This window comes from Setaria italica, chromosome III (genome assembly GCF_000263155.2).
Source record: "Setaria italica strain Yugu1 chromosome III, Setaria_italica_v2.0, whole genome shotgun sequence".
Classification (NCBI taxonomy): Eukaryota; Viridiplantae; Streptophyta; class Magnoliopsida; order Poales; family Poaceae; genus Setaria; species Setaria italica.
In genome coordinates, this window is record NC_028452.1 from 13,178,319 (window position 1) to 13,200,011 (window position 21,693).

General features: G+C 47.6%; 1 pseudogene; it reads right to left on the reverse strand.

The window, feature by feature from the left end:
• Positions 1-554: 554 nt before the first annotated feature.
• LOC105913960 lies at positions 555-8,596 on the reverse strand (annotated as a pseudogene).
• Between the last annotated feature and the right edge of the window lie 13,097 nt (positions 8,597-21,693).

Sequence of the window (21,693 nt, forward strand, 5' to 3'; positions counted from 1 at the left end):
CTTCTTTTTATATAGTGTCAAAGTTGGGAGTTTTGGAGCAACTAAACATGGCCTTGTTTAGTTCACCCCAAATCCCAACTTTAGCACTATGAAAAAGAAGATTCTCCATCACATCAAACTTGCGGTACATGCATGAAGTACTAAATGTAGATCAAATTAAAAACTAATTGCACAGTTTTGTTGTACTTTGCGAGACCAATCTTTTGAGCCTAATTAGTCAATGTTTGGACAATAATTCACAAATACAAACGAAACGCTACAGTGTGCTACAGTGCTGGCAGTGATTTTGGCACTCCAAAATTGGGCAACTAAACATGACCTAAAAATCAAAGGTGCGGATGCGTGGAACGTCAACGCGGGTCAATGACGATTGCATGTTAATAGATGCATCTAATGTGATGCAAACAATTACATGTATAGGTGTGGCTGGCCAGGCTCTATCGGTAACAAACTAGATTTACACGAGGAGTCTTACCTCTGTACAACAACTTAAACTCCAATTCCTGACCGGTCCCCAACTATATCTGTTACAACACTTATCTTAACATGCTCCCTCAATCTAAACTTCGCAAGTTGAGATTGTGCTTGAACATCTGCAGCTGTCGCACTCCAAGCGACTTTGTAAAACCATCTGCAACCTGCTCCTTGGTTGAAATATACTCTATATCAAGTAATCGTTTGGCCACTCGTTCTCGAACAAAATGATAGTCAACTTCAATATGTTTAGTTCAAGCATGAAATACCAGATTAGCTGATAAGTACTTAGCTCCCAAATTATCACACCATAATTTTGCTGTTCTAGGCGTCTGAACTCCTAGCTCAAAAAGCAAAGTTTGTATCCACATCACTTCAGCTGTCGCATTAGCAACCGCCTTGTATTCAGCCTCTGTGCTAGAACGAGATACTGTTGCTTGCTTGCGTGCACTCCATGAGACAAGATTAGGACCTAGAAACATAGCAAAACCTCCTATAGAACGCCGATCATCCAAGCACCCTGCCCAATCAGCATCAGAATAGGCGCTCACAAGTAATGACAAAGCTCTACTGATTTTTAAGCCAAGGTTCATAGTGTACTTCAAATATCTCAATATTCGTATGACAGCAGCCCAGTGAGTCGTAGTGGGACCATGTAAGAACTGGCACACCTTGTTAACAGAAAAAGAAATGTCCGGCCTTGTTAAGGTTAGATACTGCAAAGCTCCTACCACACTCCTGTATTGCATTGCATCATTGGTCCAAGAGCCTCTCCTTCATACACCGACAGTTTCTCTGAAGTAGAAAGAGGAGTAGTGACTCCCTTGCAATCACTCATACCAACTCGCCTCAACACATCAATAACATATTTACCTTGTGTCAGTAAAATACCATCACGTATCTTACTCACTTCAATTCCCAAAAAATAATGTAGATCACCCAAATCCTTTAGAGCAAATTCTTTGTTAAGCTCTTGCAACAGCACTGAAGTAGCATCCGGATTGGAGCTGGCAACAATTATATCATCAACATAGACAAGCACAAAAACTGTAGTATTTCCTTTGTTACAGAAGAATAGCGACGTATCTGCCTTAGACGACTTGAAGCCCAATCGACACAACTTAGTACTCAACCTGGAATACCAAGCTCTAGGTGCTTGTTTAAGTCCATACAACGCCTTGTCTAACTTGCAAATATAATTAGGAAAAGATCGATCCTCATATCCTGGGGGCTGTCTCATGAATACATCCTCTTCCAACACACCATGGAGAAAGGCATTTTGTACATCTAATTGGCAAAGAGTCCAACCATTAGAAATAGCAATAGACAACGATTCTGATAGTAGCTGGTTTAACTACCGGACCGAAGGTATCTTCATAGTCTATTTCATACCTCTGTTTGAAGTCTTTAGCTACCAACCGTGCTTTATATCTGTCTAGACTTCCATCCTGTTTCCGCTTAATTTTGTAAACCTGCTGGCAGTCAATAATATTGGTACCTTTACTGGGAGGAACTAAATTGTAACAACTCTACCTAAATTAAGTGCTTTTAACTATAAACCAGTGACAAATCAAATCCCTAAGTTAAGAAGTAAAATGACCTTTATAAACCTAAGAAGCTCTTTTTGGAGTTTGAATTAAAGCTTGAATTTTTTTTGTACAAACTTAAGTTTCTGCCCAAATAAGAGTTGTAAAACTTTTAAATTCCAACAACTTTTGTTAAAGGCACCTTGACTAATTCGGAGTGGAAGGGAGTCAAAAACAGCAATCCAAAAACGGTTTACTAAAGGACCCTGAAAATCTCTTAAGTCCTGGAATTCGAGTTTTTCCTCCATCCTTGCAAGCTTTCATCTCCCATTTTCCTATCTAAACTCGAGTCAGAGCCTTAATGAAAGTTGTAGTACCTCAAGAGTGTTCCAACTTTGTTACACTGACCCAGATCCAAATCGGGCCCGAACTTGTTTAAAACCCCGGTCAAAGGGAGGTAAACCAGTCAACTCACCCCTGGTGCCTTAAAAATCCTAAGTCTGGAATCCCAGATTTTTGGCTAGCTTTGGCCGGAAATATCTTTGAATCCTTTCACAATCTAAACCAACACCTTAAACAAAGTTTGAAGAACGATCAGAGTTGGGCAAGTTTGTTTAAGGGAGTTTCGGGAGTTGTGTTGAAAGATTCGGAGAAGGATCGCTCCAAAGCTGTTCGGGCTTGCTGCCCGAAAGGAGCCTCGACGCCCGCGCGCCAGAGCACGTTCGCTCGCGCGCCGTGCGCCGCGTGGCCGCCGGCCACCGGCAGCTCGCCGGCACCCTATCCCCAGCACGACAGCGACAGGACGAGAGCCACGGCGCCCAACCCGCGCCCGCGACAGGACGGAGCGAGCGCAGGGCGAGCCAATCGCCGGCCGCGCGCAGGTCGCCTTCCGCCTGCCACGGCTCTGCTCCACCAACCCCGTTCCGCCCGTCCGCCAGGAAAGCTGCCACGACCATGGCGTCCCGCGCCTCCGCCCGCTCGACCAACCCCCACGGTAGCCTTTCCGCCTCGCCCGCCCGACAGACCGGAAGCCCCAGACGCGCGCCGCCCAAGGCCAATCGCCGCCGAAGACCACCCGGAGCTCCGCCTCCTCTGCCCAATGGCGTCGTCGGCCAATGGCCGCCTTGCCCGCGCACTCGCCGCTCCCGGCCTTATCCTTTCCCCACCGGAGCCCCGCCTCGACCCTCCGCACCACCCCGGCCCTATAAAAGGGAACCCCCTCACCGGCAATGCCACCCCTTTGCCACCGCCGTTTTCTCCTCTGCGCCCTGCTTTCTCCTCTGAGCCACCGCTTTCTCCCCGCGCCGCTGCTGAGCTTCCGTGGAGCTCACCCCCTTGCGCCACCCCCACACTCCGGCGACTTCGCCGCCACCCTCAAGCCGTTTCTCCCAACACACCAGCCGCCTGCTCCTCCACGCGGTACTCGAGCTTGCTGGTGTCCGCAAGAAGCACCGCCGCCGTCGGACCACCGTCGAAGTCTCGCCGCTGCCCAAGCCTTAGCGCGTACGACTTCCCGCCCCAGCCTACTCCTGTTCGGCCCCAAGGCTTCACCGGTAGACCTGGAGGTAAGCTACTTAACCTCCCGGTCCTTTCCGTCTCGCCCGACCCCTTTTTTTCTTTCTGTCTCGCCCGACCCCTGTCCTTTTTCGTGTCGCCCGACCCCTTTGTTTCGGTTTGCCCGATCCCTTTTCTTTTCGTCTCGCCCGACCTTTTCCTGTTCGCCTCGCCCGACCCTGCCAAGTTTCGCCGACCCTTTCTTCGTCTCGCCCCAGGGCTCGGTTGTAACTTTTTCTTTGACCCGAGGGTATCGGTGAAATATTTTTGGGGATTCCTCTGTGTTGAGTCTGAGGACCTCGGTACGGTTTTTCTTAAACCTGAGGGTCAGACCCTAAGTTTTCCCCAATCCGACCATCTCATCTTGCTCTCCACCAACAGAAGTTGAACTCCCCCACCTTTCCTGTAGCTTTGCTACAAGTGTTCGTGTTAAAACATGAGTGTGTTGAAATAACCATCTAAAATGTTTAACCCCTCCATTGCATTTCCGTGTAGAGTTGAATCTCGCCGACGGAACGTACGAGCTTCACCCGGCGCCGGAAGAAGACCCCGCCGAGGAACTGCATCCCTTCGAAGGAGAGCCCGAACCGGAGCAAGACCCCGAGGACCCGCAAGCTTTTCCTGAAGGCAAGCCCCGAAGCATAAATTCCTATCTTGAGTTCATGCAATATTATTGATTACTTGATTGCGCATTTACGTTTCGAGGAGTTGTAATGAAACCTTAGATGCATAAACTTAGTACCTTGTCTGAATACTAGTTGCTAAGGTCGAGTAGTGCAATGCTTAATAGGTTTCGGTAAAAGTCGAGTGATTTCCTGTCACTCGCAAGTTATAGGAGTTGAATGTTTCAGATTTGTCGCAACTATAAGGACGACGGACGGGGTCAGGCTTGTGTTCGATACTTGGTGGATTGCCCCGTCTGTCTAAATGAAAATGAACTAAGGTTGAAACGTGTCGGCGTTCGTGATCAATTGTTTGAAAGTACTAATCTCATACCTAGTATGGGATGGGGAAGCCTAGTACCTGATTGAACTGGGGCGTGGCATACCCTCCGGCTGTCCTTGGAACGTCGTTCCCATGGTGCATCATGTGGGTGCAAGTGCGGTCACAGTGCAGCAATAGGCCGGGACTGTGGAGCATTGCATGCCAAAGGAAGTTGGCCCTAACACGTGCCTAAGGGGTCGATGGGGACCGCTGACAAATGAAGCGACCCTTCGTGGTGCGCGGATGTCGTGAGATTAGGTTTGCCATGCATGGTTAATAAAATTCGAATCGATTCGTCTGCCTCTCACAGATTGGGACTACTTGATCGCTATTCTGCACTGAGTAAAGATGGAACATGATGATGATTTTAATCTTGATGTTTGTTAAGTAATTGCTTGGAAACCATGTTTGTTCAGTATAAGTTGCTAATCTAGAATGGATAAAGAACATAGAACATGAGCTAAAATGTTGAAAGTAAGGACTGACTTTAGACGCTTTTGGCAAGAAATCCCCAGAGCCAGAAAGCCTTGCATGTCTTGGTCTCGGTCGTGTCTTTCCGACGGGTCAGTCTTGCTGAGTACTAGTTCCTCAGCCTTGTTGTGGCTAATCTTTTTCAGGTAATGTCAATAGCTTGGGTGTTGGTACCACTTGGCCGACCCAGCTTCCTCCAGGCTGGACCGTCGAGTGGGATCCTTCCTCGGATGGCGAAGAAAGGAATTTTTGATGTCACGATCGGCTCCGTCGTGATGTCATGTATCGACGTTTAGTTTCCGCTGTTTTCCTTTGACTTCGAACCATGCAAAATTTCGGTTTGAATTTCAGAAACTCTGATGTAATAAATTGTTGAACTATGTTGTCAGGATGGAATGTTGTAACCTCTGTGCTACTCACCTTCGCGTGAGCGATGCTTCTCGATCCTGTTATGTGGTTTATCGGAGGAAATCCGACGGTCGACCAAGTTGACTTGCTTAAAGTGCATAATCGCGTGTCAGACGACTTCAATGCAATTTAGTCAGGTTAATTTGGGCGGTTCCGCCACATAAATGCCATGTCTTATTCTTCATTAAAGCAGAGTATTCAGCATCCATAGCCTCTTTCCAGTTTTTATCTCCCAAAGCTTCATTTAAATTCTGCGGTTCACCAGAAGAAGTAAAGCAGCCATATCGAATTGTGCCATCAGTATATACTTTTACCTTGCGTACTCCACTTTGAGACCGAGTCCTTGGTCCAATCGCTTCCTCAACCGGAATAGTAGCAGGCGCATGCGCAGAGATCCAGGTGCATGCGGGCCTATTTCTGTTACTGCAGGCGTAAGGGAATCTGGCGCAGGTAGCGTGCCGTTTCCAGATGAGTCTCCTGTCTGCGAGCCAGGCGACAGTCCTGCATGTGTTGCAGGTGGTCCTGCATGCGCACCATTATAGCCAGGCACAGGCGGTCCTGCATGCCGTTTTGCATGGCACCTGTAGACGCACCAGGTGGCAACAGGCTTGCAGGTGCATCATCAGCTCCGGTTTTTGTGCCCGTATGAAAAATAGCTTCATTCACACCAGGCGACAACATGCTTGCATGCGCATCATCAGCTCCGGTTTCCGCGCCCGCATGCAAATTAGCTTCATTCACCCACCATCTGCACCAAAAATAGTATTTTCTGCAAAATCTTCACCAGAATTAGCCGACACATTAGGAGAACCAAACATATGATCACCAAAATATTCACTCCCATGACTAGATGGTAAAAGATGAGCGGAAAGAAGGGAAATCTCTGCTCGTAGACGTGCTCCTGCATTGTCATGAAGTTGGGAGAAAGGAAAAACTTGCTTATCAAAGGTGACATCCCTAGATATGTATACACGTCCAGAGGAAACATCGAGGCATTTGTACCCGTTATGAGAGTGACTGTAACCAAGAAAAACACATTGTTTGGATCGCAATTGGAGTTTATGAGCATTGTAGGGTCTTAGGTTTGGCCAGCAAGCACACCCAAACATGTTCATAAAAGTGTAGTCCGGTTTTTGCTGAAAAAGACACTCTAAAGGCGTGTCACCATGAATCACTTGGCTAGGGAGGCGATTGATAAGATATGTGGCAGTAAGAAATGCCTCATCCCAAAATTTGAGAGGCATTGATGCATGAGCAAGAAGGGAGAGGCCTACTTTAATGATGTGGCGATGCTTTCTTTCTGCTGCGCCATTTTGCTGGTGTGTGTGAGGACAGGACACAAGATGCGAGATCCCAACCTTCCTAAACAAGGAATTAAGCTTGTGATATTCGCCTCCCCAGTCAGTTTTCATAGCTATGATTTTTCGGCCGAACATGCGCTCAACAAGACTTTGGAATTCATGAAATTTTTGGAAGACTTCAGACTTGAATTTAAGCAGATAGATCCAGGTGAATTTACTAAAATCATCGATGAAGCTAACATAATATTTCTTTCCTCCAACAGAAGTTGAAGCAGGACCCCAAACATCAGAAAAAATCAATTGCAAAGGGTGGCTGGAAACACTATCTGATTTTTGATAGGGGAGCTGATGACTCTTTGCTTGTTGACAAGCAATACAAATCGACTCACTTCCTTTGTTGCTAATACAAGGCAAATTATTACTGCTAATAACTTTTGACACTATAGGAGTAGAAGGGTGACCCAGGCGACTATGCCACCTTTCAAAAGATGGTTAGACGACTCCAAAAGCTTGCTTTATTTCGGATGTAGAAGGAAGAGGATAAAGCCCTTTATGACAGCGCCCTTTAAGGATGATATTCTTCGTTGCTTGATCCTTAACGAAAAAATAATTAGGATGAAATTCAAGGAAAGTAGAATTATCTTTAGCAAGACAATGAACAGAAATAAGATTCTTGGCAGCTTTTGGAACATGAAGAATTTTGTTTAAATGCAAATTGTGAACTGGGGATTGAACAATCGAATGACCAATATGTTTGATTTCCATACCTGCGCCACTTGCCGTGTGAATCTGGTCGTTGCCATTATACTTCTCCCTGATGGATAGCTTCTCAAGATCACTAGTAATGTGATCGGTGGCTCTAGTGTCCGTGTACCAATTTGTGTCCACGGAGTAACTCATAGCAGCAGCAACATGATGCTCGTTAGGCACATAATTTTCATCAAACCTGTGCCAACAATCAGACACCACATGCCCAACCTTGTAGCACACTTGACAGATAGGACGTCCATTGGCGTCGTAGCTTGGAACATTGGGGTATTGCTTGCGTTGCTGTTGACTTGAGAAATTTCCACGCCCCTGCTGCCCACGGCCATGGCCACCAAAGCCACGACCAGGACAAGAGCATCCACCACGACCTCGTGTTTGCTGATTGGAGAAGTTGCTAGGGCTGCGCATACGCTGACCACCACCACGGCCATCTTTCCCTACCGAATTGACAGAGGATGGAGAGCTGCCTCCTTGCTGCAGCTCTAATCTAGTCTCAAAACTCAATAACCGAGAGTACAGTTTAGGCAACATAATTGGTTCTACCCTAGTTATGAGAGCAAAAGTCAATGGATTATATTCAAAATCTAGCCCATTGAGGATAAATGCTACCAGTTCTTCGTCGTCGAGAGGCTTCCCGGCGGCTGTCATCTCATCTGCAAGAGCCTTCATCTTCGAGTAGTATTGAGATATCGTCATGTTCTCCTTCTTGGTGGTGGCGAGGGAGAGGAGAACGTTGACAGTTCGCGCACGAGTATGAGAGGCGAGCATGTCGCCAATCATCTTCCAGAGTTCGGCCGCCGTCTTCACGGAGGCCATCTGCCCCAGGATATCCTTGGACAGGGAGGAGAAGAGGAACCCTAAGACCTGCTGGTCAGAGGCGAACCACTCCTCATAGGTGGGATTATCCACCCTGACGACCTTGTCATCAGCTTGCTTCACGTTGATCTCAGCAGCTGGAGCGACGGCCTTGCCGTTGATGAAGCGCTCCAATCTTGCGCCTCGTAGGGTCGCAAGAACCTGCGCTGTCCACATGGCATGGTTCTGGCGCGTCAGCTTCTCGGTGACTTGTGCGTCGAGGAGCGGATTAGCAGCGGATGAACTTGACGCCATGAAGATTGGTTTCGACGCTGGAAAAAAACTTCCTGTTGCTTGTGTCGCTGGGCAGATGTTGGCCCTGGCGTGTTGACACTGTCAACGATACTGGTGCTAGCGCAAGAAAAAACTGGGACAGGATCTGACGCCGATAGGGAGAGCAAGCGCAGGGAGCCAGCTAGCGTAGGAACAAGCTGGCGAAGATTTGGTGAAAGAATTTTGTGTAGGCTCTGATACCATGTAAAAATTAGAGGTGCGGATGCGTGGAACGTCAACGCCCTATCTTGGGTCGATGACGATTGCGTGTTAATAGATGCATCTAATATGATGGAAACAATTACATATATAGGTGTGGCCGGCTCAGGCTCTATCTGTAACAAACTAGATTTACACGAGGAGTCTTATCTCTATACAACAACTTAAACTCCAATTCCTGGCCGGTCCCCAACTATATCTGTTACAACACTTATCTTAACACCCCCCCATTCCACGACCCCGCACCGATGGATTGCCTGACGCCGCTCCTCCCCGTGCCGCCACCCTTCTTCCTAAGCTCTTGCCACCGCGTTCACGAGCTCTCTCCGTACGCCGGGCCGTTCCAGCCGTCGCCTCCCTCCCGCGTTGTGCTGGTGCTTGGATGCCGCCACCTCGAGGCTGGTACAAGATCAATTTTGACGGCTCGGTGTACAACGATGGCTTGAGGCGGGCGAGCATCGGCGGCGTGATCCGTGACAGCGCCGGATGCGTCGTCCTGACGTTCGCCGAGCAGACGGAGCACTCGACCGTCAACATCGTGGAGGCGCGCGCCATGATCCGGGGGCTTCAGCTCGCGCGGGAGCTCAGCCTGGACAGGATGGTGGTGGAGGGCGACGACCTGATGCCGGTGCAGCTGCTGCGCAGTGAGGAGACGCAGACGGGGATCCTGGTGGTGATGCAAGAACAGATCGTCGGGCTGCTGCGGTGCTTCCCTGGGCGCACGAGCGCACGGTGGTCCGTGTAGGTTGAGAAGAGGCCATCTTCACGACGTGTTAGGGAGGAAGACGAGAAGAATGTGCATCGGAGCATGGCGGATCGAAGGCGATCGAGCCGGCCGGCGGCGAGGCCGTCCTGTGCAAGCAGAGAGGGAGGCGCGTGAATACGTGGGCGCCACGCGATGGAGGACAGACCAGTTCGACTCGGAACAACGCTGTCGCAGCTGATGTGGAATGGAAGAAGCAAGGGCGGTCGGATTTGAGTTCCTTGGCGTGCAGTAATAATAGAAGCGCACGATAAATAATACGGAAATGCTTAGCATAGGGCGTCTGGTGGATGGCATCTAAATCGGATGCAGGTCCCACCGGCTCACGATCTTTTCTACGTTGATTTTTTTCCTCGTCCTCTCGCTAACTTGCTCCTTATCCGTTCAGTCTCCCATCTCATCCCCATCGTCTCGCCCCATTGGCCATCGTTGGGCAGAGGTATCGCTATGGCCTGCCGTCCCGCCCCCAAGAGCAGTGAGCATGAGGTCACGGGCTCATGGCGGCCTGCTTTCCTTCCCGTCTCCCCTCCTTCATCCTTCCGTTCCACGCCCCATGGAGGCCATGGGCGAGGAGTCCTACAACTTCTCCGGTCTCCACATCAGTTGCCCTCCTCCATTGCCTCCGCTCTCTGCTTGCCCTCCCTTCACCTCTCCTCTCCACTTCCTAGAGAGTCGGCGTTCGGTGACTCCTCAACCTCCGTGCCGCCAACATGGACTTGCAGGCACGGTCGATGGAGGAAGGAAGTCGCCAACAATCCCTTTTCCCATTCCTACTTGCCTCTTTCTCTCACCAGGATTTGATGTTTCAGCATTGGTTGTTGCAATAATCAATTTGAGATGTTTCAATGGGGATTGCGATGCTATTAGAACTACGTATTTTTAGCATTTTTTCAATTTTGTTGCAATACATCGTTTGGGATGTTCAAATTGTATCCTTTTCATGTTATTGCAACATTTTGCTTTCACGTTTGCGACAGACAATAATAGTACGTGCAATATCAAATTTTCTTTTAATCTTATTCTTGTTGTTCGGTTTTCTCTCCCATTAGATGGTAGTGAGCATTTTTTTTTTTGCATATTTCTTGATGTTGCAAACTATGTTTTGACGTGTTGTGGAAGAATTTTTTCCAGTGTTGCATACGATATTTCTATATGTTACAGGAGATCGCTCGGTGAAAAACTTTGAATGTTTCATGCAACATGGTACTTACGTTGCGGTAGATATTTTGGAGGAAAACTACTGTAGGTCCGGATGTCGGACGTTCGGGCGCTAGCAAGTCCTTGCTTCATTGTTTGTGCTGCGTGATGAATTCTGCACCGCCGATTGACGACATTGTTAATGTACTTGGTCGAAATCAGATGCAACATTAGTTTTTGGGAATTTTTTTTCTTAACCCCCTGTCTTCGATCGATTTAGAAATTGCGACGCATGTACGCATTGTACAACGCACACAGCACTGTTAGTCTGTTACTGAGCTCCGAGGCACGGTGCATAGATGCAAAGACGTCCGATTTTTTTACTACGAAAAGTTTTTGACAAGATATACTTCTTCTAATCTTCTCTTACTACTAAAGCAGATGCCAAGAATCTGCTGGTACAACCATTGCTTTTGCTATTTGTGCACGTTGTACATGGAGGTGTAAAAGGTTTCTTGGTTGGTCTTCCTGCATTGTTACCACAAGGGATGAGCAGTTATGTGTTGACAATCCAGGACTCCATTAGCATATCTCGAGCGACCACCCTGCGCGTGAGTGCCATTCCTCTCCTCCTCATCTCGGCCGCCGCCGCCGTCGTCGTTTTCTTCTCAAAGCATCTCGACGGCGGCCGGGTACACGCCCGGACAGCGAGATGGGGGATCCGAGTTGTTTGGGCCAATTGTATGGGCCTACGCTTTGACTCGCTGGTAATCGGGCCGCTTGATAGGCCGAAAACAGGCTCATATGCTGCTCGAAACACGAAGCCCATCGGACAGTGCCCTGCTGTTTTTGCTCAGCGCACCCGTGTCGTTAGCTCCAAATGATCTGTAGTTAGTACCAAATCGCCCGACGAGATAATGTAAGCTGCTGGAGGAAGATAGAAAGGGATGGGCAATGCAACTAGAGCAACTTCAAGAGTATCCTAAAAATTCTTCCCCAAAATTATGTATTGAGGGTTCTTCAAAAAAAATTCCCCCAAAAGCATATCAGTCCACAACAGGTTGCTAATAAATAGCCCCCAATATTTCAAACACAGGCCACGTCATTGTATTGGGCCCATCGGAAGGGACGCGCGGGTGTGCGGGAATCAGAATTGGGGGAGGAACGCCAACGCTAAAATATACGCGGTAGCAGGCTGTTTTTAGCGTCGCTAAAAAGTTGAGGAAGGTTTAGGTGGATTGTTGGAGTTTATTTTTTCTCTCTTTTTTCCTAAAAAAGGTATTGAGGGTAAGATTAGCAGCCTCTTGGAGTTGCTCTTAGGCAACTCATACCTTTCTCGGCCTTTTGGCTAAGATCAAGTGTAAGTCAGTTTAATATCTAATATGTGAGACCTCACCCACACAATGGTATTAAATTTATTTTTTAGGAAGAGCCTGTTATCTGGGCTTTTGTGTGTCGTCCTAGCATTACACTATTGCTTAGGCTTGGCGTACCCCAACCATATCAAAATTTTAAAATTTCATCCTAATAGTTTTTTCTTAAAAAATGCTTCATCATATTGACAAATCGTATTAACAATAATAAATTAAAGTGTGCTCTTTCGGTTAAAGGATGAGAACCAAATCAAAATTTAAAATTTCATCATGTAGCTTTTTAAATAAAATGCTTAATGACATTCAGGCGCGCTCTTTAAGTAAGAGTGTAACAGGATGAGATTTGGAAGTGACCGGTGGTCTAGCCTCTGTTACCCTCTTGTTGGTGATCTTGTTTCTCTTCCTTTTCGGATCTGCCTCTCTTCCTTTCCGGATCTGCCTCGTTGAAGTCCAGTGCAGTGAGGTTCTACCTGCACTTGATCCAAGGAAAATGCAGTTGTTTCACCACGGTCCTCCTAAATTGATGTTGTTCTTCGTCAGAAGCTTATAGTGATAGAAATCAACAATTTCGTGTGACTTCAGCATTGTCGATGAGGGTCTGCGAGACCTCGTCCTGCTCGGCAGGCGGTACGTCGGCGCGTAGCGAGCTGACGAAGAACACCTCCATCTCCTCGGGGACGTCGTCGCGAAGCCTGTGGAGGAGAGTCCTCCTCCCAGGAGAAGAACCACCCGCGTCCACCATGGGCAACTGGTCGAGCTTTTCTGGTGGCTGGAATCTCTCCGGTTGCTGTATGGTGAGGGTACTCGACCGGCAGGCCCCACTGCCGATCCATTGGTGCTGCGTGATTTGTGTTATCCATGTGATTTGTTCCTATTCTGTCATGAAAGTGTTTGTTGGTAGCTACTACGACCAATATCGAAAGTGTTTGTTAGTAGCTACTAATATTAGTCAAGTGCAACTCTGTGGGTTAAAAGATACGGTGGTAGTAGTTTTTAGCTGAAAATGAAAGCTGCATTCCCTGGAGTTCAAAAGATGTCCCAAGCGCGATCTTTTTCCTGAACATGTTAGTAAAACAGGTTATATATCTGCAAGAAAAAGAGGCCTGAACGCAACTTGCACTGTTCCATTCATAACACTAAGCAGGACATAAGATATTTTACGCATGTTTCCGGCCAACTTGATTCGAGGGGTGGGGGGCTCTGTTTTTGGAGCCGGGAGGTTGTCCAAATCGGCAAAAAGCACTGGATGGGTGTGAGAGAGAGAGCGAGTGCGTTGGCTTTAGCTGGGTCTCTGCACTTGTCCCTTGAACGCGAGAGATAGAGTTGACAGTCACAGTGCTCATCCGGCGTCACATGCAGAGATGGTTCCACTTTGAAGAATGCTGAAACCGATTTAGAAGGGACCACGGGATGATCTGGTACATATCTCCCTCTGTCCCCACTCGGCCCTTTACCCGTTTCTTTGTAGGCATGTTGATACCGGACGGCAGATTGGTCGCCGTCTCTTTCAGGTTTGAACAGTGTGCTTCATGATGGAAAGTTCAGACAGATCTTCCGATCAGATCGATGGTGAACCGAAATGTTCATGCTTCAAAGCCAAAAAAGAGACTAGTCTGACGACATCTGTGGAATACAGAAACGTAGTTTGAATCAAACTGATGAACTGTGAAGGTTGTAACCATGAAGTTGCAGCCGAAACTGATTTAACTTACAGCACAAGGTGCAGTAAGCAGGACATCTGAATATCTGATCCCCCAATATTTCAGTGAAAGAAAAGGTCAGCGAAAGAAAAGGTTCAGAGATTTGTGCGAAATGTCTGCATGGCTGGAATGAAACAAGAAGAGTTCCAGAGGCTTCCAAGCTCACTGAGACGACCACAACGTCGTTTCCACCTAAACCAGTGCCATCTCCACCAGCTTTCTTACTGTTCACTTGGCTAGAGTTCTGTCGGTCTAAAATATCTTTCGTGTGGGGGGAAGAAGAAAAAAATAGGATCAATTGACATAGGCACATAGGCATAAGCTTCCCTTCACTTTCAGCTAACAGAAACTACGCGTATCATCTACTAGACATGATTTCAAAATGATTCAGATTCAGACATTGCCTGCCGTTTCTTCCTCAGAGCTAGGACGCATCACGCATCTACCTTGGCCGCAGCATAGGATTCAGACAAGGCTCTCTTTCCGACTTGCCGACGGCCAAACAGTGAAACAGCACACATGTAATGTAAGGGATGATATGTTCTCTTCAGGACTTTGATGATTCAGACGTTTCCTGCCGTCTCTTCTTCAGAGCTAGAAGGATACGCATCTACCTCGAGCCACAGCCTATAATTCAGACAAATAGAACTATTCGCGCGCTGCTGAAGTCTGATGGTGAAACGGCACATGAAGGAAAGGGCCTCCCCTTTCGGTACTCAACCGGTAACCATTACAACAAGGCATCCAGGTCACAGCGCAACATCTTGAACCACACCGAATTGCAGGACAGGGCACGCTCGGTCTCAGGAACAGTGCAAACAAATTGTTAATTCAGCCAGCCATTCGGAGCAGCATCTTTATCTAAAAAAAAAGTTCAGAGCAGCATGGAGCCCAGGACCAGGAGCCATGCTTGGCAGTTCCTGTTGTGATAGTGTCCTACAAGGCACAAGCATGATAGTGTAATGGCCTGCCGTACAACCGGCACACCTCGGACAGGCACGCTTAGCTCCGGAGCAGTGACCAAAAAAGGAAGAAGAAAAAGATCTAGACCTCGGTTCAAATCTGAAGCTCTCACTGTGCCAACAATGCTTTACATGGCATCAGCACATGTTACATTGCCACGAGCCAATGGAAAAGAAACTAGAATTTTACAGCAGTTGTTCCTCTGTTCGCTGGTAACCGTCAGGGTGTGGATTTTTTTATTTTAACCCTTTTTTAAATACATTTTTAAAAATAACACCTCGCGCCGTGCGCCGTGGCACGACAGTTAGCCTCTACCGCGCCACATGCAGTGGCGCGACAGCGTTGTCACGCTGGCGTGGAGAGGCAAGCCGCGCTAGCACGACGCTGACGGGGTGAGGCGTTGCCGCGCCACATGCACTGGCGCGACAGCGGCTACGTTCAGGCCAGCACGCGAGCTTCTCCTTCCCTCTCCCTCCTTTCTTCTAGCTGTTGCCCCTGGTCGAGCCAGCCCTTCTCCTCGCCGCTGGCCGACGCGCTCCCCAAATCCTCCCAAATCTGATATTTTGGGGTGGAAAAAGTGGAGGGAATCGATCCCTACGTCCTTGGAAAGTATTCCTCCACTTTTTTTTCTTATTTTACCATTGCATGTCATAGATATTTGAACAACTAGGTTAGGCTACGGTTAGGGTAAGATGTTGAATGTTGAAGCAATGGAAGTTCATATTGATAGATTGGAGTCGAAATACACTTTTAGGTATCGTTCTACCCCTGGATTTGACGTTTAGAAAATGTGACATATGCTTGATTTAAGATTTTGGTAACGATCTAGTTGGAGGTATGCAATGTAGATGAATAATGTAGATGAATGATAGAATTGTTGGTAATGATTTAGTTAGAGGCATACAATGTAGATGAATGGTTAGACCTATTCGCTGGCAACACAATGGTATTGTTCAAAAATCTAAATTCATGTTTGCTCACTTGTTGTGTAGGTGTGATATCGGCGACCGGGTATGAGGATGCTCCCGTACCTCCAGCCTATTCGGGTCCCAGACTGTAGATGTAGTGTGCTAGCCGAGGTGAAACAATCAAGACACCCAAAAACCACCGGAAGAGCCTACTAGATGTGCAAGTGGAAGTTCGATCCTATGCCCGCAAGCTCTTGTTATTTTTTCAGTGGATAGATGGACCCGAGAAATATGATCCTAGGATCCACCTATTCCCATACGACAAGATGAAGCTTGAACCATACCAGCAGTTCAGGCTTTGGGTTCTTCCTCCACCAAACCCAGCTTCAATGATCGAAGAGGAGAAGCAGGAGGTTGCGTGTGGGGGATCGTCCCTTGTGCAAGTGTGGAGTTGCTGCTGAGCTTATGCGCCCTAAGTTCACTCCATTTTTCCAATGCTCACTAAAGACACATGTAAGTTTTGTACCATAATGTTTCAATCTTCTGCAAGTCGCACTTGTATTTTTTTGAGATGTAGCGTGTAATCTTCTCATTCTTTATATGCAGGATGGATGGCCACTATGTGATTTCAATTAGTACATCCATGAGCCTGAGTCATTGTGGCCAATGGAGGAGCAAGTGTGGGAAGTTCAACACTGGAAAGGCACCATGGCCATGTGAGTCATTTCCTAGTGATAGATGCAAGTGTGGTATATTGGCTACGCAAGGTGTGGTGCCCTCCGAGGCTGACTATGGTTGATTCTGTGGCAATGCATATGGCGAGTATTGGGTGAGTAACTATTCACATTTTTTTATTGTGATAATTTGTGTCATTTTGAATTGATACATATTTCTAAGAGTTTGGAGACTTTTTGCAGGAGGGAAGGATATGCGATTGGGAAGAATTTTATGGTCGCCATAATCTAATGTTAAAGTAAGATCGTACATCGAAACCATGGAAGTCTAGAGAAACTAAAGCTTTGAGAGATAAGATTAGGTCTAAATATGATGTGCTTATACCTGACAGTGACTTGCTATGGGGGAAAATATACCAAGACATGGTTCGCGAGACTGGGGTGGAGCCTAAAGGACTTTATGCGTCAGAAACTCTTATTAAGTATCGGAGATGGAACAGAGTATCCATGGCCTCTAACAGAAGGTGAGAGGAGAGAAAAGAGGAGGAAGTTGGAGGAGGAGAGGGAGTTGGAGAAACAGAGGTTGAGGGAGAAGCGAGCTCGCATAGGTTTTGTGATTGATCCAAATGCAAAATACCCCTAAAGTTTCATGGGAAGAATATTTTCAGCAGGTTGAGGCAAGAAAGATGAGGATTCAAATGGAAGAGTTACAAAAAAGGGCATAAGAGGCGCAGATGGAGGTGATGAAGGCACTTGTTGCTGACTTACCTATTGGCATGGCCTTTTTGCAAGGGTGAAAAGTGCAAAGATGGAAAAGAGATGGCAGAGGAGGCACAGATGGAGACGATCAAGGCAGTTGTGGGAGAGCTGCCTCAAGATAATGCTAATGTTGATAAGAAATGGAAGGGGGTTGTTATTGCAGGAGATGATGATGATGATGATGATGATGATGATGATGATGATGATGGGTGGGGTGATGATGAGTTACTACATGAAGGTGACTCTGACTAGATGACTATGTTCATTAAGTTAGTACTTATGTGTCGTTAGTTGTGAGAACTATGTTTATTTGTGGGAACTATATTTATTGTTGAGAACTATGTATCCATGTGAGAACTGACTTTGGGAGTACTGGGACGGTCCACCTTGTGAGTAGCCACCATCACCAGATGACGGAGGGGAGGGAGGCCTATTCTTCTTCATGTGGTAACCGCACTTGCACCATGGATCTGGGCATATTGGGTCATCCCTAATGCTAATGAATATTCTGAACCATGGAAGTAAATGGAATTAAATGAAAATTGTAGTACCTCATGGTGGTCAGCAAGGAGGTGGCCGTAGTGGTTCACATCGTACCCATAGGATAAGGGTACCCATGGGTCCCCACCGACCAGGATACTGGCCGGCCTGACAAGTGGGCTCCGCCCGACCATGGCATGCGGGACAAGACATGAAGATACGTGGAGCACAAGTCCAGAGGCCGAACGAACGGATTCTGCTCGGATGTCACAGGATACTTGTTGTAAACCGACTTAGATTGCTTTCCATGTAACAGTCGACTAGGATTAGATCATATCCGACTTGTAACCCTAAATCATCAGCCTATATAAGGCGGTTAGGGACACCCCTCGAGGGTAAAAAAACTCAACCCAATGCACATCAACTCTTCGCATCCCATACCAGCAATAAACTTTACTAGAACACAGGACGTAGGGTATTACTCTCCGAAAGCTCGAACTTGTCTAAACCTTGCACCCTCATGTTAGCATTTGAGCTCTTGGTCTTGTGATCTCCCCCGCCTACAAATCTACAATCTGGGTAACCCCAGGTGGACTGCCGGTCACTAAATCCGACACATACCTTAGCTCAACATCTGATATAGTCATTTGCAATCTTACCATTCCTATGACCTTCATTCAACAGATCACGTGCCTTTTGCCATCTATCCACAAAGTACGCGTTGCATTTTTGGAACGAGTACTCAATAACTCTGGCTACGGGTCTACTTCGGATGCCTTTGAAAATATTGTTTAAGGATTCCGAATAGTTTGTGGTCATAATACCATAACGTATCCCTACCTCATTAAAAGCATGTGCCCATTTGTCCTTATCCTCCATTTCACCCTTCAACCATTGTTTAGCCTCATCGTTCAAGTCATTCACTAGGTCTTCTAACTTCTCATCAAATTCTTTCTCCATATGTACCACACATAAAACCTTCAACTTTCCAATTACTTCCTTCTTCTTTTGGCAACGCCACATATTGGCGGCAAAGTGCCTCTTGCACCACCTATGTTCAAGTGGTGGAAAGCCATCCATGTGGTCGTTCGCACAATTTAGGAGGCCATGGTGATGATATGAGATCATACATACTTGCCGTGATGGTCCAAGTATGTATTGGTGAACGAGTTTCATGAACCATGACCAACTATCGTTGTTCTCACTCTCGACCAAGGCAAAAGCTAGAGGCACGAGCTGCTGTTCTGGATCTATAGTAACAACCATTAGTGTACCCTTATACTTCCTAGTCAAGAATGTAGCATCAACAAGTATCACAGGACGACAATATTGGAAAGACACACAATATTGTGGGAAGCACCAAAAAATCCTTTGGAGGACGTGCTTAAAAACACTATTGTCAGGTTGCATCATGCCAGACGTGTGAGGGAACCATTTTATGCCGGGATTATAGTAGGCCATAGCCGTGAGGACCCTAGGAACCATGCCATACGACTCCTTCCAGGCATGTTGTTTCGCCCGCCATGCCTTTGAAGTCTTGACATGGTATCCACTAAAGGTGAATATGGACTCCATGGGAGATGGCACCGATGTCTTTCTGTCGGTGTGGACAATGCCTAGGATGCGCCGCCCAAAGTACGTAGCTGTGCACTGGGCGTGCATTCGCTTCGGCTGAGAAGAACGACAAGTATGAGGTTGCACAACTTTTGAAATCCTCTATTGTCCCGTGCTTCTAATTAGGCGCGATTGTATTGCAAGTTTGGAGGATTGTTTTGCACCCTGCGCTCGGGTGTTTAGAGTTTGTATGGTGGGATTGGATATCCTCTAAGGGATACCCCTACCTCCCCTTATATACTCCAAGGGGTAGGGCTACATGGCAAGTCCCCTAGTCGGTTAGTATAGATGGGATCTAGTCGGATTACAACACGTAGGGAGCCCTAGCCAGACTCTATCTTTTGCCTTCTTCATCAAGTTGGGCTGTCCCATTAGTGGTCAGCTGGGCCCTCCATGAGGGTACCCAAGTATGTATAACTGTCAAGCCCCCGAGCGGTGTGGAGTCGAGCAGCAGCCCGACGCGAATGTTGAGTTGGATAAGCTTTGCTCGAGTGCTTTCATCGTCTGGTTGCCTGAGAAGCTGCGTAGTGCTCAAAGAATAATCCTTGATCTTGTAGTCTTTCATGTTGTGAAACGTCATGGACACACATCAAGTGATATCTCGCGCCAAGCTACCGAGCCTGGGAGGTCAGCCGAGTTGCTGGAATCACGTCGAGTTGCCTCCCGCCCCAAGCCTGGGAAGTCGGCTGAGAGCTAGGAGGCTCGCCGAGTCATCTGTGGCGCCCAGCCCCCGAGCCTAGGAGGTCATCTGAGCGGCAGGAGGCATGCTAAGTCACCTCTAGCGCCCATCCCTCGAGCTTGGGAGCCGGTCGAACCACGGAAGCACGCAAGTCACCTCCCACCCTGAGCCCCCGAGCATGGGAGGTCGGCCGAGTGGCAGGAGGCACTCCGAGTCGCCTCCCACCTCGAGCCCCTGAGCTTGGGAGGTCGGCTGAGCGGCAGCAGGCACGCTGAGTCATCTGTGGTGCCCACCCCCCGAACCTGGAAGCCATCCGAACCACAAAAGCACGCCATGTCGCCTCCCGCAACAAACCCCCAAGCCTAGGAGGTCAGCCAAGCGGCAGGAGGCATGCCGAGTAGTTTCTAAGCTGTAAAAGGACAATGCAAACATTATGTAGCATAATGTAGAATATTTAATGATCAAATAACTCAGAAGTTTAATCGGTGTAAAAGTAAATTCTTGCGTGTCCTACTCTTGTAGGCCAGGTAATTTCCCCGAGTAGTTAGCTCGTTACGTTTAAACACCTGACCCTGCCGAGGTGTTGCCGAGAGTGGGCTCGAGCGTGCTTAGCAGGAAGCGACACATGAGGGCCAGACTTCACGGATTAAGGCGTGTGTTACCCGAGTACTTTTGCAACCGTTAAGAGAGACGGACAAGCCGCAAAGCAGTCCGAACTGTGCAGAAAAGTGAGAGCGCGCGCTGCGCACTCGTAGGCGCAGCCCCGACTACTCATGTAGTGGACGGACCAAGCTGTATAAGCAGTCGGGGTGTGACCAGGGTTGTCGGCGGAAGTCATGAAGACATGGAGAAGTTAAGGCGTATGAAGGTATACAGAAGCCGTAATAATATTTAGCTAGAAATATATGACTTAACTTGATTTGTGATCGAGTCGATGAGTCAATGTCGTGGCCAAGCTAGTAGTAGTTTATGAACAGTTGTTGATGAAGCTGATGTCAGGTCCGGGTGATCAAGTGGTCGGCGGTGTTGGACGTATGAGCAGCAGTACCATGGTGCCGCAAATGCGATTGTATGACGTCACTGTCGACGCACATGGTTGCCGTCGTGTGCTGCTGATCTTGTGCAAGCCAAATGATGTGCGCCTAATCCGTAATGTACTCCTCACGTATTAAGGAAATAATACAGAAAGAATAATATTTGTTAGCTGCCATAAGCAACAAAGTAGATCAGAATAGAATAGATTAAATAATGAATCGGTAGGGAGAATTATTCTCTTGTTTTATGCATGGCTGGAGTGCCGACCGCCCAGGCGCCGCTCCCCGAGTCCACGTAGATGCACACCGCCTATGCATGTTGCCGTGTAGACGCCATCGGGTAGGGAGTTGCCATACTCCATCGTAGAGGAGTCGGCGTGTGCACTCGTAGTTGTAGAACACGAAGACACCGCATCAATGGTTTTAGATCGGAAAACAAAACCAATGTATGATTAGGAAACTGAACAACAAATTGATATACTCGTGAGGTTAAAAATGACTCACCCGATTTCTTCGACGAATAATGCTATCAAGCTCGCTAGGAGGATCCGGCGATCACCCCTACCTAACGCGCCAACTGTCGGATTTAGTGACCTACAATCCACCTAGGGGGTACTCAGATGGTTGATTTGTAGACAGAGAGGATCGTAAGATCATGGACTTGATGGTAATGCAAGGCGCAAGACACATAAATTTATACAGGTTTGGACCACCAGTGTAGCGTAATACCCTACGTCCTATTTTGGGGATTGTATTGCACCTTGCGCTCGGGTGTT